The sequence below is a fragment of the Schistocerca gregaria genome, chromosome 5, assembly GCF_023897955.1.
Source record: "Schistocerca gregaria isolate iqSchGreg1 chromosome 5, iqSchGreg1.2, whole genome shotgun sequence".
Lineage (NCBI taxonomy): Eukaryota > Metazoa > Arthropoda > Insecta > Orthoptera > Acrididae > Schistocerca > Schistocerca gregaria.
The window spans coordinates 284,608,065-284,629,189 of record NC_064924.1 but is presented as its reverse complement, the minus strand read 5'-3'; the positions used below and the strand labels follow the sequence as shown (position 1 = coordinate 284,629,189).

Genomic DNA, 21,125 nt, shown 5'->3' with positions numbered 1-21,125 from the left:
ATATCTCCCGAAATAAGCATCAAACGAAAAAACTACACAGAACGAAACTCGTCTAGCTTGAACCAGATGGCGCTATGGTTGGCCCGCTAGATGTCGCTGCCATAGGTCAAACAGATATCAACTGCGTTTTTTTTAAAATAGGAACCCCCATTTTTATTTCACATTCGTGTAGTACGTAAAGAAACATGAATGTTTTAGTTGGACCACTTTTTTCGCTTTGTGATAGATGGCGCTGTAATAGTCACTAACGTATAAGTACGCGGTATCACGTAATATTCCGCCAGTGCTGGCGGTATTTGCTTCGTGATACATTACCGTTTTAAAATGGACCGTTTACGAATTGAGGAAAAGGTCGATATCGTGTTGATGTACGGCTATTGTGATCGAAATGCCCAACGGGCGTGTGCTATGTATGCTACTCAGTATCCTGAACGACATCATCCAAGTGCCCGGGCCGTTCGCCGGAAAGTTACGTTATTTAAGGAAACAGGAAGTGTTCAGCCACATATGAAACGTCAACCACGACTTGCAACAAATGATGATGCCCAAGTAGGTCTTTTAGCTGCTGTCGCGGCTAATCCGCAAATCAGTAGCAGAGAAATTGCGCGAGAATCGGGAATCTCAAAAACGTCGGTGTTGAGAATGCTACATCAACATCGATTGCACCCGTACCACATTTCTATGCATGAGGCATTGCATGGCTACGTCTTTGAACGTCGTGTACAGTTCTGCCACTGGGCAGAAGAGAAATTACGGGACGATGACAGATTTCTTGTACGCGTTCTATTTAGCGACGAAGCGTCATTCACCAACAGCGATAACGTCAACCGGCATAATATTCACTATTCGGCAACGAAAAATCCGCGATGCCTGCGACAAGCGAAACATCGGCGACCTTGGCGGGTTAATGAATGGTGCGGCATTTTGGGAGGAAGGATAATTGGCCCTCATTTTATCGATGGCAATCTAAATGGTTCAATGTATGCTGATTTCCTACGTCATGTTCTACCGATGTTACTAAAAGTTGTTTCACTGCAAAACAAAATGGTGATGTACTTCCAACATGATGAATGTCCGGCACATAGCTCGCGTGCGGTTGAAGTTCACAAAGGTACATGTATCACACTGGGACAACCGAAATGAAATGTTCAAACGTACCTACGTTCTATATTTTAATTTAAAAAAAAACCTATCTGTTACCAACTATTCGTCTAAAATTGTGAGTCATATGTTTGTGACTATTACAGCGCCATCTATCACAAATATGTAGTAAATAATCAAGGTTCCTATTAAAAAAAAAAAAAAAAACGCAGTTGATATCCGTTTGACCTATGGCAGCGCCATCCAGCGGGCTAATCATAGAACCATCTGGGTTCCCCCTTCAAGCTAGACAAGTTTCGATGTTTGTAGTTCTTTCGTTTGACGCTTATTTCGTGAGATATTTGGCCCGGTCACGATCAATGGACCACCCTGTACATATTATCGCGAAATTTACGGCGGCAAGCCTATTTTTCCGATACGTACCGTATTCCGATGGGGTTTTACAATTTCATTGCCGTTAACAGTGGCTTTCAGTCAGCTTATATGCATCACTTAGCTCAGGTAGTGCCACGGGAAACCAGAAAACAAGAAATAAATGGCCCGGCTGCCGTGACGCGGTCGAGAGGAACCGCCGCCGTTGCACGTCACAGCTGTGCGGCCAGGCGCTCTGGCTAACTGCCAACCTGCGTCAGAGCTTCTGACGTGGCGCGACCTTGAAAGACTCAGCCAACCAGCCGTACGCTGTGCCTCGTTCCCCACCGCTTATGTAGGTCATGCACCAAGCACTCAGGCCCTCGCGTCGCTGCACCATGCGTCTGCGTGACTATGAAAATCGAAGTAGTAGTTCGAACAGTATGAAGTTGGCAGCTACGCCCAGCGACAAAACCGCTGATCGCCTGATGCCGGGTGGTGGATAGCACTTACAAGCTACTCACGCTGGCGCGGCGCGGAGCCACACTTTGTTCACGACTCCCCCCCCCCCCCCCCCCCCCCTCCCTCCTCACCGCCACCACCCATGCGTTTAAGTAACTTCTCGTCACCCTCAGTTTCAATGAGTCACTGTTGTCTAAGATTTTAAAATAATTTATTTATTTTATTTACCGTACTGCTTTTTAAGCACAATATTAAATATAACACAAAGTATAACGCATGTAATTCACAGACATCTAAATGTTTTATATAATAAATTGCATCATTTTCTTCATCTTGAAGGTTTTTGAGAGGCTGCGATTCTTCTCTTCATGACATGCCTGATCCCCTGGAATCCGATGATCAGGTCTATTACCAAGTCTTACTGACTGCGGCCCAGGGTAGTGGATTCTTTCCCGTTGTTCTGTCATGATTATTGGTTTGTGTTGAGGTACTGGTGGTGAAATCACGAAGGATCTCACATAATTTCGACTGGAGTTTTGAGTTCCAGAAGATTAACTTACAGCCTAGCTCACAGAGCCAACAGACGCTGACCAGAAGAGTACGGGTGGCTGCCACGCAGACGTGTCTGGATTTTGGGGCTTCGCATGTAACCCTATACAGGGGCCCTCACAGGGTGCTACCATCCGGAGCCAGATGCCAGATGGACCAAGGTTTTTTTTTTTTTTTTTTTTTTTTTTTTTTACGAGGTGTTACTCTTCCCCCTCCTCCTTCCTCATCACTTGCGATATTTAATTTCAAGAAGGCTTACGATTCCATAGACAGAGAAACACTTTTTAATACACTAGAAGAAATGAAGGTAGACAATAAGACCAGAAAACTGATTCAGGAAACATTAACAAATAGAAAGTCATAAGTGAAGTTCATGGGCGAGATCTCAGAATCTTTCGAAATAAAGACAGGAGTGAGACAGGGAGATGGCCTGTCACCCATTTTATTTAACGCTGTTTTAGAGAAAATAATCAGGACGTGGGACAAAGGAGTCAATGGGGTAAAGATGGGGAGAGAAAAATAGAACCGTCAACATAAAATGTCTGGCCTTTGCCGACGATATAGCCATAATTACAAATGACAGAAAAGATGCCAGAGAAGCCCTAGAGATATTACATGAAATCGCAGCCAGAACAGGACTACAAATATCGTATGAAAAAACCCAGTACGTGGACACAAAATCTACAGACAGAAGCCCATTGATAACAAAGTACGGAAAGATAACACAAGTAGAAAGTTTCTAATACTTGGGAGAGATTATACAGAAAACAGGACTGAATTCAACAGCCAATGAAGAAAGGGTTACAAAACTACAAAAAGCATACAGGCTTACATGGAACCATTACAATAAAAGAAATATTTCCGTCAATGCCAAGTTAAGACATTACAAAACAGAAGTCTTACCTGAGGCCTTGTATGCCTCAGAAACAACAGTAACCAGAGGGAGAACTAAAATCAAGGAAATGGAAAAGCAAGAGAGGAAAATTCTGAGAAAGATCTATGGGCCAGTTCAGAAACAGGGGATCTGGATAAAGAGCGCAACAAAGGAATTGTACAAACAGGCAGAGACAATTACAGACAATATCAGAAAAAGAAGGGCAAAATTCTATGGGCACATTCATAGGATGAATGAAATAGGCTCACCAAGAAGATTTTTAACATAGTGGTGACGAATAAGGTGAAAACTAACTGGGTAAAGGAAACCATGAAAGACCTCAAAAATCTAAACATCTCCACAGAAGAAATATCAAACAGAGGAAAATACAGAGAAAAAATCAACAAACAGAAATTCGAAGAAACACCAAAAGAGAAGAAATCAGGAAAGAAGCGGACAGAAGAGAGGAAGAAGAAACACAGTGAATTTATGAGAGGTTTTTGGGAAGAGAAAAGAAAGAGACAGAAAAAAGTGCTATGAATTTGAAATGTACCAATTTATGTACCATATTGTTATTGTGAATATTGATTGTGTTTTAACGCTCTCCTTAATGTGGAATTGACGATGATAATAATAATAATAAATTGCATCATTTGTTGTTGTCAGGAAATATAGTAATATATTACTATATTGCAATTTCAATCCAGTTTGAGTAGAACAGAGGTGTCTTACTTCCACTTAAATAATCGTTTGGCGTATGTGAATCTGAATGTACACATTTCAAAATGTTTTGCATCACGCCGGTTCCCAAAACTCCTGAAGACAGACGTTGACTGTGGATATTGTATCACAGACACAGTCCCTTTGACTGTTCAGAGATGTCATTAAACCAGCGCAAAGATGTGAGCAACCATGCATAAGCAGCGCCTGACCCATGCCTAGACCGTCAATACCGCGGTTCGCTCGCGTCCGCATTGTTACATTATGCCAGGAAGAGCTCTCATCAAGGGAAATGTCCAGGCGTCTCGAACCAAAGCGATGTTGTTCGGACATGGAGGAGATATAGAGAGACAGGAATTGTAGATCACATGTCTTGCTCAGGACGCCCAATGGCTACTAATACAGTGGATGACGGAGGAACCCTGACAGAAACGCCTCCATGTTGAATAATGGTTTTCATGCAGCCAGTGGACGTCGTGTTATGACTCAAATTGTGCACAATTGGCTGCATAATGCACAACTTCACTTCCGACGTCCATGGCGAGGTCCATCTTTGCAACCACGACACCATGCAGCGTGGTACAGATTGGTCAAACAACATGCCGAATGAACCACTTAGGATTGGCATCACGTTCTCTTCACCGATGAGTGTCGCACAAGCCTTCAACCAAACAATCGTCGGAGACGTGTTTGCAGGCAACCTGGTCAGGCTGAACGCCTTAGACGCACTGTCCAGCGAATGCAGCAAGGTGAAGGTTCCCTGTTGTTTAGGGGTGGCATAATGAGGGGCCGACGTACGCCATCGGTGGTCATGGAAGGCGCCGTAACGGTTGTACAATACCTGAATGCCATCCTCCGACCGATAGTGCAACCATATCGGCAGCATATCGGTAAGGCATTCATCTTCATGGATGACAATTCCCGCCCCCATCGAGCACATCTTGTGAATGACTTCCTTCAGGATAACGACATCGCTCGACTTGAGTGGCAGGAAGTTCTCCAAACATGAACCCTATTGAAGATGCCTGGGATAGATTGAAAAGGACTGTTTATGGACGATGTGACCCACCAACCACTCTGAGGGATCTACACCGAATCGCCGTTGAGGTGTGGGACAATTTGGACCAAAAGTACCTTGATGAACTTGTGAATAGTATGCCACGACGAATACAGGCATGCATCAATGCAAGAGGACGTGCTACTGGGTATTAGAGGTACCAGTGTGTACAGCAATCTGGACCACCACCTCTGAAGGTATCGCTGTATGGTAATACAACAAGCAACGTGTGATTTTCACGAGCAATAAAAAGGGCGGAAATGATGTTTACGTTGACCTTTATTCCAATTTTGTGTACATGTTCAGGAACTCTCGGAACACAGGTGATGCAAAACTTTTTTTGGTGTGTGTAGTTTCAGAGGCAAAATTCTTCAAATGCAAAGTTTAGGATAGGCCTTACCGTGACTGTTATTGCGAATGGAATAACAAGTTTACTGTTACCAGTCACTGATTTGTTTATATCCTATTCTATTTTGGTTGTTGATTTTCATCTTTAGATATACATTTAGTTTTTAGTCAAAAATCCTCCTCAAGACCGTGTTCTGAAATACTGTTTTGAACCTACACTAGACAGTGGCATACGTTACAGCATAACTTAAGAAAATCCACACATATGTCGTACTAAAACGTGTAACTCCATCTGATGACGGAGGTTTAAACCTTCGAAAAGCGTTGTGGACATTATAAATCAATGACTGGTGATAGTAAAGTAGTTGTTTCACATTCTTTTACATAACTCGAACACAAAATATCTTCGTTTCATCTTGTACTGTACACTATTCTTCAAGCAGCACTTTCTGAACCTGGCTCAAAAACTGAGGACTCGAAACAACATTCTCCATAAGGTATTAGGAGCTACATGAGGATCTTCAGCAACCAACCTATGGTGTTCAGCCTTGGGTTCGTGGTATTCAAGTGCTGAGTACTGTGCACCTGTTTGGATGAACAGTCATCGTACAACACGTGGTGACAGCAAGCTGAATACTACGATTCACGTAACATCTGGCGCAGTCAGATCTACTCCAGATCATTGTCTTCTAATGCTGTCTGGTATAAAACCTCCTGATCTACTCATATCTATGCCCTAATGAGGGAATTCCGCAAGATCTCCAAGAATGCTAGTCTAGGAGGGGAAGGACGAGGAGATTAGTTTCTAACACCTCCTGTGGACAACAAAGTCATTACAGACGGAGCACAAGCTTGGATTAGGGAAGAATGGAGAATGAAATCAGCTGTGACCTTTGAAAGAAAGTACACTACTGGCCATTAAAATTGCTACACCAAGAAGAAAGGCAGATGATAAACGGGTATTCATTGGGCAATTGTATTATACTGTAACTGACACGTGATTACGTTTTCACGCAATTTGGGTGCATAGATCCTGAGAAATCAGTACCCAGAACAACCAAATCTGGCCGTAATAACGGCCTTGATACGCCTGGGCATTGAGTCAAACAAGCTTGGATGGCGTGTACAGGTACAGCTGCCCATGCACCTTCAACACGATACCACGGTTCATCAAGAGTAGTGACTGGCGTATTGTGACGAGCCAGTTGCTCGGCTACCATTGACCAAACGTTTTGAATTGGTGAGAGATCTGGAGAGTGTACTGGCCAGGATAGCAGTCGAACATTTTCTGTATCCAGAAAGGCCCGTACAGGACCTGCAACATGCGGTCGTGCATTATCCAGCTGAAATGCAGGGTTTCGCAGAGGTCGAATGAAGGGTAGAGCCACGGTTCGTAACACATTTGAAATGTAACGTCCACTGTTCAAAGTGCCGTCAATGCAAGCAAGAGGTGACCGGTACGTGTCACCAACGGCACCCCATAGCATCACGCCGGGTGATACGCCAGTATGGCGATGACGAATACACGCTTCCAATGTGCGCTCACCACCATGTCGTCAAACACGGATTCGACCATCATGATGCTGTAAACAGAACCTGGATTCTTCCGAAGAAATGACGTTTTGCCATTCGTGCACCCACGTTTGTCGTTGAGTACACCATCGCTGGCGCTCCTGTCTGTGATGCGGCGTCAAGGGTAACCGCAGCCATGGTCTCCGAACTGATAGTCCATGCTGCTGCAAACGTCGTCGAATTATTCGTGAAGATGGTTGTTGTCTTGCAAAGTTCCCCATCTGTTGACACAGGGATCGAGACGTGGCTGCACGGTCCGTTACAACCATGCAGATAAGCTGACTGTCATCTCGACTGCTAGTGATACGAGGCCGTTGGGATCCAGCACGGCGTTCCGTATTACCCTCCTGAACCACCGATTCCATATTCTGTTAACAGTCATTGGATCTCGACCAACGCGAGCAGCAATGTCGCGGTACGATGAACTGCAATCGCGATAAGTTACAATCCGACATTTATCAAAGTCGGAAACGTGATGGTACGCATTTCTCCTCCTTATACGAGGCATCACAACAACGTCTGACCAGGCAACGGCGGTTAACTGCTGTTTTTGTATTAGAAATCGGTTGGAAACGTTCCTCATGTCAGCACGTTGTAGGTGTCGCGACCGGCGCCAACCTTGTGTGAATGATCTGAAAAGCTAATCATCTGCATATCACAGCATCTTCTTCCTGTCGGTTACATTTCGCGTCTGTAGCAAGCCATCGTCGTGGTGTAGCAATTTTAATGGCCAGTAGTGTGTTTCGGCATTTGCCTGAAGCGATCTAGGCAAATCACGGGAAACCTACAGAAGGACGGTCGGATGCGGGTTTGAAGTGCCATCCTCCCGAATGTTCAGCGTTTTAACCACAGCGCCAACTTGCTCCCTAATCCTGGTCTAACCCCGCATAGTGACTTGCCACTTCTGAATCTTAAAAGGTAAAAATTGCGCAAACAACCCTGTATGATGCTTCTGCCATGCGTGGAAGGATTTTGAACCTCTTGAGGAATGGGAAGGTCGATGTGTGCCTGCGTAACAACTTTACAGCTGATAAGACTTCCAAGTAGATCCCAGGTACCACGCAAGACCTGTGTGGTGTCACCGCCAGACACCATACTTGCTAGGTGGTAGCCTTTAAATCGGCCGCGGTCCAGCAGTATACGTCGGACCCGCGTGTCGCCACTATCAGTGATTGCAGACCGACCGCCGCCACACGGCAGGTCTAGAGAGACTTCCTAGCACTCGCCCCAGTTGTACAGCCGACTTTGCTAGCGATGGTTCACTGACTAAATACGCTCTCATTTCCCGAGACGATAGTTTAGCATAGCCTTCAGCTACGTTATTTACTACGACCTAGCAAGGCGCCATTATCAGTTACTATTGATATTGTGAACTATGTACCGTCAAGACCGACCTTCTCCATTAATGGATTAAAGTTAAGTATTCCACCAGCTACGTCCGTTTTTCTAAATTCTAATTTCCTTGTCCTGTTCCAGACCTCACGCCAGCCTGCGTGAGCTAAAACGCGTGCCTTTCGGCCTCCTCTAGTAACACGGTGTTGGCTCTCCTGCCAACCACAACAACCTGGACTGCTCTGGACAGATTCAGAACGGGCCACAGCCGATGTAGAGATGCTCTGCACAAGTGGAAAAGCTGCCTAATCCAGACTGTGACTGTGAAGCTCCACACCAGATTTTCATCACATTTTCAGTGACTGCAAGATTCGAGCCTGTCACATTGATAACGAGGACTACCCGCTGGCAACTCGAGAAGCTGTGCGCTGGATTGAAGGACTGGATATTCAGTTTCTTAAGCACGAACATTACGAAGTTTCTTATCCGTAAATATAGATATTTATATATATGTATATGTAATTACTGATACGTCTGTACTAGCCAATGCTAAATAGATATTGTAGCAAAACATTTATACAAATTACTAAATCCCGACGCTATATTTTCTGTCTGTATTTGAAGGCTAATCTCAAGAATTACCGTAGGCATTCTGATATGGTTGTCACTGATACAGGGGCTGGTTTCTTAGGAATGTTTGTGTATGTAATTTATAATTATAGTAGTGATGAATGTGTAATATATGTGCTGTTAAGCATTCAATATTTAATTGGCATTTGCACTGCCATCTTGTGGCCATTATGGGAGTTATGAGCTCGTCTGCTACAGATGAGTTCGTATCTAGCGGGATCATCAATAAAATGAACAGGCAGTGAAGCTTGACCGGACCCTGTCGCGGTTTTCTGCCTTTATATCAAAGCTGTAGCAAAAGGCAGGAGGCATTCCGGCTCTACCTGTGGACTAACGGACAGTGTCAGATTTGTGGTTCGCGACAGCTATGGTCCGCCAGCGAATGCCTGCGTTTTCCTAGCTGAAATCTTTTCTACACACAGTCAGATAGCAAAGAAATCCATGGGGGTTAACCCTTAGGAACACAGACGAGAAGTATCACATATCACAAAAAGATTGTAATTAATTAAAATTTTGTAAATTTAACTGAAAGTCTTGGTAGTGATGTGTGGCCACTGTTATCAAAGGAAACTATAAGGAATTTAAAAAAAGCTGGTTGATTTCGGAAAAAAGGTAATAGATGTTTTTAGCTTGCAAAGTGATGAAAGGACGACTGATTGCTGTGCTCCATCATTTTGAAAGTCATATCACAGTCGTTGAGTGCATTCCACATTCCTAATGGATGGTAACATGATAAAGCTGTTTTTGGACCCGTTTCCTTCATTCCTCATTACTCGTTTCGTGCCCTGCTAATTTTCAAACGACCTCATAAGATTAAAGAAATAAATATAAAGTTACACGGTGCATATAAAACACACCTATCTTAAATAAGAAATTTAGTTGTAACTTATTTGCACAACAATTATTTTTGGCAGGTGAATACATACCATTTTACATAAATGTTAAATATAACTTTGACAACTAAGTGAAAAATCGTCAGGCAGGGTGTATACGTGGACAAGGAAAAAAAAATCCCGGATTTTTCCCGGTTAAAAATACACTTTCTCCCGGGTGATAATACACTTTTTCCGTGTTTAAGTGAAAGTATACTCTTCCTCGGCACAATAAAACTCATCAATCCTTTGAATGTTTATGGTTTTATATACGGGAGTAGAAATTCCCGGCACTAGAAAACGTACTCAGGGGGGGAGGGGGGAGGGGGGAGGGGGGAGGGTGGAGGGGGGGGAACACATTTTGAAAGACCTCTGCTGTGCAGCAACAAGTAAGTATTACGAAGGTATAAATTTGAATTCCACCGAACACCGCATGTTACTTTCCGAAACTTTGAAATCCAGACTGCGATGCCCTTTTGTCAGACAGTCATAGCGCATGTCACGTGATCTGACCAGCTGATGGCAGCATAGGACACGTGATGTAGTAAGCCAATGGCAAGATCTCTCTTCAGTAGCACGAACACACAAGTAAGAAAAGTTAATGATTTAAATTAATATACATAGCATTCACATATAATATTTGTCTCTACCTGTAAGATTAATAAGCTGGAAGAGAATCTAAGCTTCCACGAATAATGTTGATCTTTTTGGCGCGTTACACCTCAATAACATCCCACAAATGTGCCAGTAAAATTTTTACTAACGACGTAAATGTCTGATCTTCTAGGCTCGGAATTCTTCTAAATGGTTGTCCTCAAAGAGTTTATTTTTAAATGACAGTCAAACGCTTTGTGATTTAAGAAATTAATCGTACATTCTCGCACATAGTTCATCTTGCGTAAAAGGAAATCTGCTTTGAATGTAACGCTTTTCAAACCACCATTCATAATATTTTCCCGCGACCCGTTAGAAATAGGTTCGTTTCAGCAGTTACAAGAGAGTGCCAGGAAACAGGCATCACCGCGCTTGCGCAGCTACGATGACGCTGGAAGCCCATATGGTCGTACGTGTAAAACATTAAAATATCTTACATATGTCATAAAAGAAACAAGACATGAGACGATACTTCAAGAGCGTCGGGATTTCGTGAACCATACTAAAACTCAGAATTCGGCTTAAAATGCACATTCGTATGTAAATGTTCTTGGAGTACCAGTACTGTATTATCTCATGTTTGGTTCTTTATTATGGCATAATGCCATACGTGCACTTGAAATGCAGCGAACAGTTGAAACTAGCCAATAGTGTGAAATTAAACACTTCGTTTCAAATAAATTGACTGCCTCCGCAGAAAAGATTAATTTTAAGCCAAATCTCTTTAGCAAACCGACAAAAATAACTTCACTGTTCTGTAAGGCGATTAATTGTTGACTGTCAGAAAGATGGAAATAAAATCTGGAACTAATAACATACACTCCTGGAAATGAAAAAAGAACACATTGACACCGGTGTGTCAGACCCACCATACTTGCTCCGGACACTGCGAGAGGGCTGTACAAGCAATGATCACACGCACGGCACAGCGGACACACCAGGAACCGTGGTGTTGGCCGTCGAATGGCGCTAGCTGCGCAGCATTTGTGCACCGCCGCCGTAAGTGTCAGCCAGTTTGCCTTGGCATACGGAGCTCCATCGCAGTCTTTAACACTGGTAGCATGCCGCGACAGCGTGGACGTGAACCGTATGTGCAGTTGACGGACTTTGAGCGAGGGCGTATAGTGGGCATGCGGGAGGCCAGGTGGACGTACCGCCGAATTGCTCAACACGTGGGGCGTGAGGTCTCCACAGTACATCGATGTTGTCGCCAGTGGTCGGCGGAAGATGCACGTGCCCGTTGACCTGGGACCGGACCACAGCGACGCACGGATGCACGCCAAGACCGTAGGATCCTACGCAGTGCCTTGGGGACCGCACCGCCACTTCCCAGCAAATTAGGGACACTGTTGCTCCTGGGGTATCGGCGAGGACCATTCGCAACCGTCTCCATGAAGCTGGGCTACGGTCCCACACACCGTTAGGCCGTCTTCCGCTCACGCCCCAACATCGTGCAGCCCGCCTCCAGTGGTGTCGCGACAGGCGTGAATGAGGGACGAATGGAGACGTGTCGTCTTCAGCGATGAGAGTCGCTTCTGCCTTGGTGCCAATGATGGTCGTATGCGTGTTTGGCGCCGTGCAGGTGAGCGCCACAATCAGGACTGCATACGACCGAGGCACACAGGGCCAACACCCGGCATCATGGTGTGGGGAGCGAACCCCTACACTGGCCGCATACCTCTGGTGATCGTCGAGGGGACACTGAATAGTGCACGGTACATCCAAACCGTCATCGAACCCACCGTTCTACCATTCCTAGACCGGCAAGGGAACTTGCTGTTCCAACAGGACAATGCACGTCCGCATGTATCCCGTGCCACCCAACGTGCTCTAGAAGGTGTAAGTCAACTACCCTGGCCAGCAAGATCTCCGGATCTGTCCCCCATTGAGCATGTTTGGGACTGGATGAAGCGTCGTCTAACGCGGTCTGCACGTCCAGCACGAACGCTGGTCCAACTGAGGCGCCGGGTGGAAATGGCATGGCAAGCCGTTCCACAGGACTACCTCCAGCATCTCTACGATCGTCTCCATGGGAGAATAGCAGCCTGCACTGCTGCGAAAGGTGGATATACACTGTACTAGTGCCGACATTGTGCATGCTCTGTTGCCTGTGTCTATGTGCCTGTGGTTCTATCAGTGTGATCATGTGATGTATCTGACCCTAGGAATGTGTCAATAAAGTTTCCCCTTCCGGGGACAATGAATTCACGGTGTTCTTATTTCAGTTTCCAGTAGTGTATTTTAGCCTTCCGTAACTATGCGAACGTATTTTAATTCATTTGATAGCTCCTGGCCACAAAAATCCGTATATTTAGCATTTAACGTGAGAGTAATAAGCGAAGACGAAACAACAAAATCGCAGGTCACGTGGAGACTCCCCACCTCAACTCAGACTGCTCTGTGCATCAGCCCCGATTTACTTTATTTCCGAACCGGGGCAATATTAAGTAGTGGCGCCCAGCCACACCTCTGTAACCAGAACCGGGAGAAGGTACTACTCATACGCGACTCAACTGCCCATGCTCATGAGCCCGTCCGCAACAGCTCAAACTAATTTAAACAGTTGTCTCGTCACGCTCATCGGAGGCAATTTGTTGTTATAAAGCATTGCATAGTCTTCCTAAAGTCTTTGGAACACTTTGCTGTTGGCAGACACTTGTATGAGCACTGTTTGGTTGTTGTATACGGCGCATTTCCTTTGCGACTTAAGTTTTACTTTCGTTTTCTTTTCTCTCGTTCATGTTTTGTTGCTGCAGTATTATTCTGCAGTAGCGGGATACAGTAATATCCTTTGTTAGAGTATTGGTTCTTAGGAGTCAAAATCACAAAAATTTTACTGAAAACTAAAACAATGAAAAATTCCCGGAATTATAGACAATTCCCGAGTTTTTCCCGGTTTACTCCCGAATGAAAAAATTCCCGAGGTTTTTCCCGGATCTCCCGAACGTCCTAGGTCGTATACACCCTGTCTGGAAAACTACGAAATAAAACAAAATAGCACCAGTAACTAGATACGATGGCCGGCCTGAGTGACCGAGCGGTTCTAGGCGCTGTAGTCTGGAACCGCGAGACTACGGTCGCAGGTTCGAATCCTGCCTCGGGCATGGATGTGTGTGATGTTCTTACGTTAGTTAGGTTTAAGTAGTTCTAAGTTCTAGGGGACTTGTGACCTCATATGTTACGTCCCATAGTGCTAAGAGCCATTTGAACCATTTTTAGATACGATGACCTAATTTGAACAAAACTTACAGTACAGTGACAGGGACGTCCTCTTTTGCCTGCTAGGTAAACAATCTATCAACAGAAGGTGTTACTACAGCGGCGCTGCTGCACGTCATCATCCCACCTTTTTCATTAATTACATATTCGTCCGTAATGAAAGTCAGCGTTAAAATGATGCATGAGTATGTATTTACAAAATTTTAATAGCTATTATTGCCAACCGAATTGCTGTGGCATTATCAATTTAGGACAGCTGCCATTTAAAATTTTACGGAAACAACGAAGGAATAAAAACATTTTTGGTGCAGATAGTTTTATTGGATCTATTTATTTGTCGTCAGAGTCGTTGGCGGCGACATGTGTGAATAAAATCTTGTAGAATAAAATGCTTGAGCTTTCGATGGCTACCTACGCTATCGTTGTCAGGAGTACAAACCTCTGGTTGCCGTTGCTGGTACGGTTTTCTGTTTATCCGGCAGCAATCAGAGTGTGTCGAAACGTTGCTTGCGCGGAAGGTGAGTTACGGAGCTCACTGCAGCTCCAGTTCGCCGCCGGACCGAGTGACGTCATGTGGCACGTTTGAAACTGCCGCTCCCGCCTCCATACAAGCTCCAAGCCCGCCACCACGCTTTACTAACAGCGCACCCTTGTTTCTGTTAAAACTGTTGTTATATATTCGAATTTCAGCTGAATCCTTTTTTTTTTTTTTGTTTCTTAAAAATTCGTCTTTAAAATATACACACGTTTGCATGTGTTCGAGCCAACGCTGGAAACACATTTTCCATTCTTATGTTGGCACCTCAAAAAGATGGTTTTGGAAAGATTCAAAACCTCTTTGAGGTGACTGAAATCGTTGTCCACGCTTTTAGGCTGTTTCATAAGCTATGTGTGTGCTTGTATTAACATGGTCAAGACTAGTATCATCGTCTGCTATCAGTTTTTCAGTTCTTCTGTAAAGTGATTTCTGGCGTTCCCCAAGGTAGTGTTATAGGCCCTTTGCTGTTCCTTATCTATATAAACGTGTTGGGAGACAATCTGAGTAGCCGCATCAGATTGTTTGCAGATGACGCTGTAGATTATCGACTAAAAAAAGTCATCAGAAGATCAAAACAAACTGCAAAACGATTTAGAAAAGATATCTGAATGGTGTGAAAATTGGCAAATGGTTCAAATGGCTCTGAGCACTATGGGACTCAACTGCTGTGGTCATCAGTCCCCTAGAGCTTAGAACTACTTAAACCTAACTAACCTAAGGACATCACACACATCAATGCCCGAGGCAGGATTCGAACCTGCGACCGTAGCAGCCGCACGGTTCCAGACTGCGCGCCTAGAACCGCGAGACCGAAAATTGGCAGTTCACCATAAATAACAAAATGTGTGAGGTCATCCATATGGGTGCTAAAAAGAATCTATTAAACTTCGCTTACACGATAAATCAGTCAAATATTAAATACCTAGGAATTACAATTACGAATGGAAGGAACACACAGATGTTGTGGGGAAGGCTAACTTAAGACTGCGTTTTATTGGCAGGACACTTAGAAAATGTAACAGATCTACTAAGGAGACTGCCTACACTACGGTTGTCCGTCCTCTTTAAGAATACTGTTGCGCAGTGTGGGATCCTGACCAGATTGGACTGATGGAGTACATCGAAAATATTCAAAGAAGGGCAGCACGTTTTGTATTATCGCGAAATATGGGAGAGAGTGTCACAAATGATACAGAACTTGGGCTGGCCATCTTTAAAAGAAAGGCGTTTTTCGTTGCGACTGAATCTTATCACCAAATTCCAATCACCAACTTTCTCCTCCGAACGCGAAAATATTTGGTTGATACCGACCTACATAGGGAAAAACGATTACCACGATAAACTAAGGGAAATCAGAGCTCGTACGGAAAGATATAGGTATTCGTTCTATCCGCGTGTTATACGAGATTGGAATAGTAGAGAATTGTGAATGTGGTTCGATGAACCCTCTGTCAGATTTGCAGAGTATCCATGTAGATGTAGAAGTAAGTAAGTCGCATCAGTATTTTCTAACCAAAACTTGTTAAACTCTCTCGGTAAGAGGCAGAACCTGCCTTTTTGAGCATTTTCCCTGCCTCAGGTGCTATGAACGTTCAACAAGTAAAGCAACAATTTGAAAGCGGCTCGATTATATGTTTCAATTAGCTCTGAGCACTATGGGGCTCAACTGCTGTGGTCATCAGTCCCCTAGAACTTAGAACTACTTAAACCTAACCAACCTAAGAACATCACACACACCCATGCCCGAGGCAGGATTCGAACCTGCGACCGCAGCAGCAGCGCGGCTCCGGACTGGAGCCCCTAGAACCGTACGGCCACCGCGGCCGGCAGCTGGATTGTATTCAGGATTGCATTGAACTATGTTATTGCCCACTTTTTGGGCTACAAAACCCAATTTTCCAACGTCTTTTCAGTACAATGTGGTATACTTACGACACTTTACTAGGAGGGCCATGTACGCCAACACAGACTACTGGGCATTAAAATTGCTACACCAAGAAGAAATGCAGATGATAAACGGGTATTCATTGGACAAATATATTATACTAGAACTGACATGTGATTACATTTTCACGCAACTTCGCTGCATAGATCCTGAGAAATCAGTACCCAGAACAACCACCTCTGGCCGTAATAACGGCCTTCATACGCCTGGGCGTTGAGTCAAACAAGCTTGGATGGCGTGTATAGGTACAGCTGCCCATGCAGCTTCAACACGATACCGTAGTTCATCAAGAGTAGTGGCTGGCGTATTGTGACTATCCAGCTGCTCGGCCACCATTGACCAGACGTTTTCAGTTGGTGAGAGATCTGGAGAATGTGCTGGCCAGGGCAGCATCGAAAATTTTCTGAATCTAGAAAGGCCCGAACAGGACCTTCAACATGCAGTTGTGAATTATCCTGCTGAAATGTAGGGTTTCGCAGGGATCGAATGAAGGGTAGAGCCACAGGTCGTAACACATGTAACACATGTTCAAAATGACGACAATGCGATCAAGAGGTGACCCAGACGTGTAACCAATGGCACCCCATAGCATCACGCCAGGTGATACAGCAGTAGAGCGATAACGAATACACGCTTCCAATGTGCGTTCACCAGGATGTCGCCAAACACGGATGCGACCATCATGATGCTGTAAACAAAATCTGGATTCATCCGAAAAAAATGAGGTTTTGCCATTGGTGCACCCAGATTCGTCGTTGAGTATACCATCGCAGGCGCTCCTGTCTGTGATGCGGCGTCAAGGGTAACCGCAGCCATGGTCTCCGAGCTGATAGTCCATGCTGCTGCAAACATCGTCGAACTGGTCGTGCAGATGGTTATTGTCTTGCAAACGTCCCCATCTGTTGACTCAGGGATCAAGACGATCCGTTACAGCCATGCGGATAAGATGCCTGTCATCTCGACTGCTAGTGATACGAGGCCGTTGGGACCAGCACGGCGTTCCGTATTACCCTCCTGAACCAACCGATTCTATGTTCTAACAGTCATTGGATCTCGACCAATGTGGGCAGCAATGTCACGATACCATAAACCACAATCGCAATAGGCTACAATCTGACCTTTATCAAAGTCGGAAACGTGACGGTACGCATTTCTCCTACTTACACGAGGCATCACAACAACGTTTCACTAGGCAACGCCGGTCAACTGGTGTTTGTGTACGAGAAATCAGTTGGAAACTTTCCTCATATCAGCACGTTGTAGGTGTCGCCACCGGCGCTAACCTTGTGTGAATGCTCTGAAAACCTAATCATTTGTATATCACAGCATCTTCTTCCTGTCGGTTAAATTTCGCGTCTGTAGCACGTCATATTCGCGGTGTAGCAATTTTCATGGCCAGCAGTGTGGTGCCTATGCACTGGTCGACGTCGGAGGGACTGCCTTGCTGCATCAATAGCTTCCCCATCATCCACGTGCTGCATCTCGCGCACTGCATCCTTCATTGGGCCGAACAGAGGCCTTGCGTTGTCTTGAGAAATTCGTTACATGTTTGTGGCGACGAACACGCTAAAGTCCAATAATGCATCAGTCACAGCTATGTGCGTGCGGCGGCATACGGGAGATCGGACTGGTTTGCGTGACCTTGTTGCGTTGACGGCAGAGGCCTCGCCCAACATCCATCGTTCTTTTGTTTACTAGTAGGTCTCCGTATACGTTCTGCAAGCGCCTATGGATATCTAAGGAGCTCTTGTTTCCCACCAAAAGAAACACAATGACAGCTCTCTGCTTGGAACGCACTTCCGTTACAGACGCCATTTTGAAGGCTACATATAGCTCTGCCACCTATCGGAACTTCATGAAACTAACTGTAGCGGCTGGAACAGGAATAGTCCACGATGGCCCGCAACAATTTCTGCATTTTTCCAACTGAAATTGATCGAGAAAAGAAGCGTGTTGTATTATTTATTGAACGCCCCTCGTATTTTGCACACCTGGTGGAATAATTTTGTCATCACATAGCATTATTATTTAAAATGGGTGATCTTTTTAATTGTAGAAAATTGCAGTTAAAATATACACATAAATATAACGTGGCACCGAAGAACAATCTGAAATTAGCAAAATGAAAGTGTGCCGTGAACGCTGCTGTACTGGGAAGCAAGCTACAGTCGTCACCAAAGTAAGGCGCCCAGGTCTGTGGGGCTGCGACCCCGAAACTCGTGGTGAACAAATAAATTCAAGAAATATTAAGAACGTAGATGTACAACCGTCGGTTACAGGAAACATACTGTATCAGCTGCCGATCCATACATAAAAATTCTACTCACAAAACATGGAGACCACGAAAAACTTTTCGATGAACTTCAGTTTAGTGTGACTGTTTACTAATCTACTTCAGGCGTTATTAATAGGCTGTCGTGCATTCATAAGCCGCCACGACAACGATTCGCGTGTTAATCTGAACATAGATACCAATTTGCCGCTTAGCTTCTATGCTGTCACTGAAGGACAAACAGTCTTATCTGACGGATTATACACACATATTTACAGCCTCCGGCATTCTTACAGTGAGGAAAAAATTGTGCGTTAGTGTATGAGTCTATGCAGCAGAATAAAACACTTAATAGGTTATGCATTTGTCGTATGAAAATGGTAATTTCCTCACGTGTTGTGTGTTGAATTAGATACAATAGTTACCTGCGTGCATTTGCTCAATCGCCCCATTCAACAGTGTTGCGTCAGGATGTTATCAAAGCACACTTATCTGAGAGATACGGGCGTAATACTTATCATAATCCTCGTTCCGAGACTACTGGTGTGGTAGCCATGTGATTAATATGTGAACAGATGTCATTTCCGGATCCACATACACCACAGGTAAAGAAATTCGACAATTTCAAGGGTAATGAGGTAGCAACAGCAAAATCACGAAACGGTTTTTTCAGTCATGTATACAACAGCAAAAAAGACTCCTTCTAACAGAGGAGGTACACAGATAAGACAAATGAGTATAGCAAGAAACGCGATACACAACAAAATTAAACTCAGAAGCGCAAAATTTCAACAGTTCTCTTAATAAAGAAAAAAAAAAAAAGAAAATAGAGACTGGTGCGCGGGGAAAAACAGCACAAGAATGAGAAAATTTTGTTTAAAAGAACTGAAAAGAAATGGAGAACCAACGAAAATTAAGATGTAGCGCAATATACTAATGTAGTACGTTGATTCTGAGAATGACTTGCTCGTTCGACGCGCTTGATAATACTGCTTTCACATGGGAATACCTTCGTACACAACTCAACTCGAATATATCTGAAAGTCCTCTTACACCTTTGATCTCCCATATCCCAAAGTCTTTAGCGGTCTTCATTTCTATAGAAATTAGTGAAAAACTGGAAAAAAGGATTTTTTGTATTTTTACTAAATACAGTGAAGTAGGACGAAATTATCTGCATTTCTCTTGCAATCAACTTGTTGTTAACTATTTGCTTTTGTACCCTTTCTCGTGTACACATTATCATTATGTTTAGTTGTTACTATTACTGTACATTTACTGCATCTCCATCGGTACTCCTAACGACTTCTAAGTCACTGTTGAAATACTAAGTACAATTAACTACGACATCGCCACAGTAATTGCTAAAATCTTTTCTGCCTCAAATATATATAAAGCTGGGCAGGTTGGAGCATAATAGCGTCACCTCAAACGCCTTCTCTTCCAGCCCCGATATTTTGAATGTGATGAAGGTTACGCTGGAAGGTGACAATTTAGTTGAAAATTGACGAAGCCAACGAATGTGAATACGCAGTAAAGGTTGTGATAACTGATATGTGGTCAAAGGTCTACGTTAATACTATATATAAAGTACTTTTTGTTATAAATAACAAACTTCACGTGAAGTCAGAAAAGTATTACACAACAGACAAATCTCTGATAAGTATTTTTGCGCGTAGTATGTACGTGTGTGGTACATAAATCACGATAAACTTTCGCCGCTGGCCAATATCTTGGTTCCGTTATCATCATTCACGATATATTATTATCTTCATGAATTTAACAATAAATAATATTAGGTGCGAAAAATTTTGGTGTGGAAAACCGTGCCCTGAAGGTAAGAGAAGGCCTGAAGGTCGTCATCTGATCAAAGCAAATAAATAAATAAAAATTTGCAATTTAATAAGCTGAAAGATATTTTTACAGAAAAGCTCTCACTCTCGCAAATGCGTGAACCGAGGCGTTTTAAATTATCGACAGGTTACGAAGTGACAATGATGGTAAAAAGAGTGTTTCCTGTGACTCATTCGTAACTTGTCGTATGAACTGCGCGGCGCGCGTAATGGTGTGACGTCACCACCCACCTCAGAGGCGCTGTTGTTATGCAGGGCAGACGCCGGCCGGCTGTTCGCTGTGACCACTCCGCTGGCGATCCCCGAACTGAGCCACAGGGCGCCGTCGCGCATGCGCGGAGATAGACAGACAGCGCGGTTACGCGCAAGCGCTACATCGCCCAATGTCACGCCTTCGCGTTACGTAATACGCGGCACTTGTCTGGACAACGTTCGGCGTCGCGTCACTTTCAGTCCTTGCAGGTTAATTACGCTAAGTACCTCAGCTGAATGAAGGACATCTGTCTGTTACACGCATTGCTTCTTCGCGTTAGTAGCGAGATGAGTACCACTATCTCTTGACTCACGAGGTGTGCTACACTAGACTCTCAGTAGTCCGGCCTCTCAGTAATCAGGCGCACGTACAAAAACACGTGCACAATGAATTATCGTGCGCAACAATGCTTAGTTAAACAATGCTTTACATACTGTATTTGAAACTGTAGCGTTCTTTACAGTTCGAAATCATGTCTTTTAAAAAGAAACACGTTACGCTAGACTTCAAGCAAAAACTCGAA

General features: G+C 44.2%; 1 protein-coding gene across 1 annotated transcript in view; it reads right to left on the bottom strand.

The window, feature by feature from the left end:
• Positions 1–20,660, bottom strand: part of LOC126272450 (uncharacterized oxidoreductase YjmC-like) — a 228,043-nt gene extending 207,383 nt beyond the window's left edge. The window contains exon 1 of the mRNA XM_049975327.1: positions 20,581–20,660. The gene's annotated coding sequence lies outside the window, so the exon portion shown is untranslated. The remainder of the gene's footprint in view (positions 1–20,580) is intronic.
• Positions 20,661–21,125: the final 465 nt, after the last annotated feature.